The following is a 5,000-nucleotide window of genomic DNA, read 5'->3' on the forward strand; positions in this document are numbered from 1 at the left end:
AAATTTTATTGGCTGTTACTCTCCAAAATACTGTTCTGAAAGTGAACCTTTACAAGATTTTTCAAGTTTGATTACGATTATCGAAGGGGGCCCGATATTGTATTTAGACTATGTAAAGTCTCAATAGTTTTCACTTTCATTCCGAATCTGTACTGGCGATCAGTGTTGCCTGAGTCTTATTTCCTGTTATTTTGTATTTTTCTGTATCTTGCAACTTTGGACAATGTATTCTGAAGAAATTTTATTGACTGTTACTCTCCAAAATATTTGTTTTGAAAGGGAAACTTTGAAGGATTTTCCATGCTTGATTACGATTATCGAAGGGGAGCCGATACTTCATTTAAACCATGTAATTTCCAGATTTTATCTATCAATTTTTCTTTTCATTAAAGTACGCCTGTTATTATTTTTCTTGACAACAAGTACTACTCATGTTCGTATTTTCTCTGTATCTTGTAAATCTGCATCTCTTGAGCTTGCACTTATTACTTAGCTTCGATTCTTCTTTTGTATGTTCTCTTCTTGGCAGCTGCAAAGTGCTTGTTTATTGTTCAGGAAACCATGCAAGAAGCACGTCGCTTCAGTAAGCCGTGCAAGGAGCACCCAAGTTGTTTCCTACTCAGCGGTCGAGAAGTTTTCCTGCACATTTCATGTATGTGTAACCCCCCCTCCCCCCTACTGTGTAGTGTTGGTGCATGTTTTCGCCAAGGTAGAACAGTGATTAAGTTGTACTGCGTTTGGGTGCATGGTAAAGTCAACCCAACCACACCTTTGAGGTACAGGGCATCGCGACAGTTATGCCTGACCACCGTAACTAGCTCGCCTGTTACCCACAGTTTGAATTAATTGTCCCAATAGCTAGCCACTGTACGACTCCCACCCTCGGTGCACTGACACCACCAGTTAAGACACACAATAATTTTATGTATGTATTCTCAAATGCACTGCCACCTTTCAAGTACTATATCTCATGAAGTCATAGTGAGATTTTGTTCTGGGATAAGCTGATCCTTTATCACTTTTATGAAACCTTTAAGATCTATACGCTATTTTAGTAATTTGCAAGTTCTTCTAGCCTATGCTCACTCCAGTTGGTTCCTAATTTCACTGACTGCAAGCTTGTCACGTTATGTTGTCAGTCTCCCCTCATTTCGCTTAAGCAATCACACCTTTGCTTTAATTACTTTCTCACACATAATGTTTCTCTATACTCACAGCCAACTTGTATTTACTGTATGTATTGTATTATTGTATTTATCCTGATATATGTATAAAAAGAAAAGAAAAAAGAAAGAGAAAACAAAAATATATAAATATAAATATATATATATGTATATATATATATATATATATATATTTATAAATACATAATATATATTATATATTATATATATATATATATATATATATATATATGTATTATATATATAATATATTATATATATATATATATATATATATATAATATATACATATATATATAATATATATGTGTGTGCATTTTATATATATATATATATAATATATATATATATATATATATATATATAAATATATTATATATATATATATATATTAATATATATATAAATATATATATATATATACATATATATGTATGGCATATATATTATATATATATATATATATATCTATATATATATAGAGAGGAGAGAGAGAGTGGGAGATGAGAGGTTGGTGTGAGGGGGTGGGGGAGTGCGGGGGAGGTAGACGAGACGAGGCGGAGAGGAGAGAGAGGAGCTGAGAGAGAGAGAGAGAGAGAGAGAGAGAGAGAGAGAAACAAAAATAGAGGGAGAAAAAAAGAGAGGGGGAGAGAGAGAGAAAAGGGAATTTAAGAACAAGGGGGGGGGGGGGGGGAATATTCTCAAGGAATTGTAAATTAGAGAATATTGGCGAGTTAAAATCAGGTATGCTTCGGTGGGTTGGACGTTTCCTTCTTATTCTCTTTTGTTTCTTATTCTTTTGTTCTCTTTTCTCTTCTACTTAATATGTCTTATTTTTTTGTCTTTGTTTTAGATCTATGTATACTATGATTTTCATAATCAAACCAACCACACACACACACACATACATACACACACACACACCACACACAACCACACACCACCCAACCACATTATATTATTTTTTATATTATATATAAATATATTTTATTTATTATAAATATATTATATATATAAATAAATATATAAATATATATATATAAATATATAACATTTACACAACCATACGGACATACACACCACCAAACACACACCACACACAACCACCCACCACAACACACTCCATCTATATATATATATAATATATATAAATATATATATCTAAAAATCTATATACAAATATCCACAACAATACACACACACACACACACAACAAACACCCCAACCACCACATCCACACACAAATATATATATATATATATATCTTGTATATATATGTATATAAATTTATATATTATATATATATATATATATATATCTATATATGTATTTACCACATACTCAACACATACTACATACAAACAACACACACACAACCCCGCACACACACCCACTCATACTAGGTATATTATAATTTAAATCTATATTATATATATATATATATATATATATATATATATATATATATACATATATATATACCCCAGGGAAAAATAATCCTAGCAGGTGCCAGGGATCACTCCGATATAGAACGTATCCTGAATGACGCGCCCCTCATGAGGACCTGCAGAGAAGACTTCCTACGCGAGACTCAAAATTGGATACGCTTTAGTGTGTATCATGGTACCTTTCGCTCGTGATTTTGTGAATATATATTACGCACACACACGGAAATTTGATGAATTTATGCAGAGAGATCACACAAACAAACACCACAATATCTATCCATGTATATATCTATTATTCATTATATATAATATATATATATCATATATATATATATATATATATTATATATATATATAGAGAGAGAGAGAGAGAGAGAGAGAGAGAGAGAGAGAGAGAGAGACAGACAGACAGACAGAGAGAGAGACAGAGACAGAGAGAGAGAGACAAAGAGAGAGAAAGAGAGAGAGAGAGACAGAGAGAGACAGAGAGAGAGACAGAGAGAGACAGAGAGAGAGAGAAACAGAGACAAAGTTAAAAATTAAATATCATAAAGCAAGTGAAAAGAAATCCTTGCATATCAGTATTGTTGATTGCAGTTGTTATAAACTGTCATAATCTTGACAAACGTATTGTAATCGCAAACATCAGAAACTTCCTGAATTCATAACGAACGAAAAAGCGTCGGATATTTATCAATGGCAACCTTCCATTTAGTGGAGAAAGAGGAAAAAATAATAAAATCCTCTCAAGTCTTTTACTTCTCGAAATTTATTTCACTCTCTCTCTCTCTCTCTCTCTCTCTCTCTCTCTCTCTCTCTCTCTCTCTCTCTCTCTCTCTCTCTCTCTCCTCACTCACTTTCACTCTTCTCTCTCTTCCTCTTCTCTTCTTCATACTATCTCTACTTATCCTCTATCCTCTCACACATCTCTTTATCTTAACCTTCTCTCTCTTGCTCAATTCATTTCTCTATCTTCTCTTCTCTCTCTCTCTATCTCCTCTCTCTCCTTCTCTACTCTCTCTCTCTCTCTCCTCTCATTCTCTTCTCTCTCTCCTACCTCTTCTCTCTCTCTCTATCTCTCTCTCTCCCTCCTTCTCTCTCTCTCTCCTCTCTCTCCTTTCTCTCTCTCCTCTTATCACTTTCATTTCACTTTCCCTATTTCTCTACTTCTACCGCCTATATTAAGAGTAATTTAGTTTAAGAGAAAAAAATTGAAGTATATATTTATTGCAGATACAAATAAGAATAAATAACGGGGGGCGGATATATAGTAGTTAGATTAAATATATTAGTTGATAAATGTAGGTTAAAAAAGAAATTTTGTACACAGGGGGATTAAATAATTAATAGACCATTAATAAAAAAAAACAACTCCCGACCTTCTTTTGACTAGTGTTAGAAGTTGTAATGTCTCTAAATAGATTGATCACCATTGGAGGACGAGATTCTATTCCTGTCCTGGTGTTTTGTTGTGAATAATAAAGGAAAGGATACGTATGAGTCAGAAGGTTCACTATTCTATAACCTGGGGCCGGCAAGAAAGAGGGGTTCAGAGCTACTTGTTCTTTTAAAAAATCGCTGACCCGTCGCCTTCACTCTCAGATTCTCGGTCAGTCAGCCGCCACTAGCAGGAGTGTCTCACCCTCCTTGACCTGTCCCCAGACCAGACTTCCCGGTCACCTGACTCTCAGCTGTCCTTAGGAAACACTTCTCCACCAATGCTACGAGGTAATCACTTCAATGGCGTCTCAAGCCATACACTACGGTACCATATCTGTTAACTGCTCTCTCGACACTGTAGTTGGTAAACTTTCATAAGAAGAAGAAGAAGAAGAAGAAGGAAAAAAAAAAAAAAACGAAACCTGAAATTGGTTTAAACCGCCTCACTAGTAAAGGTCTTAACAACCCATACGGAGCAAATACTCTCTCTCTCTCTCTCTTTCTCTGAATAGATGAACCTTTAAAACTAAAAAAAAAAAAAAAAAACAAAAAAAAAATAATTTATTTATAAGCACAAAGAAATAAACAAAGTTGTAAAAGTGTCAGTAATAAACAGAGGGAAAGGAACAGGGGATTACAACACAAAACGGGGGAGATATGAGGACTGACTGCGCAAATAACTAACTCACAACCACAACCATCAAAAAAAACAAAAAAATAAGTTTGGTGGGGTAAGTAATATAGATATTATTCAATATAAGTATAAGTTTTAAAAAGAAGGGGAGGAAAATAACTCAACAACCATTTTCTGCGGTTCTTTCTCCTCGCCTGCCTTTCCTTTTCCTAATAATTCTCCCGCGCCTTCTCTTCATCAGTGCATTATCTTGCAAATCCTTCCTATTACCTTTAACCCTTTTCGTTCCCCAGA

This window comes from Penaeus japonicus, unplaced genomic scaffold, assembly GCF_977035675.1.
Source record: "Penaeus japonicus unplaced genomic scaffold, GWHDUDI00000001_assembly GWHDUDI00000023, whole genome shotgun sequence".
Lineage (NCBI taxonomy): Eukaryota > Metazoa > Arthropoda > Malacostraca > Decapoda > Penaeidae > Penaeus > Penaeus japonicus.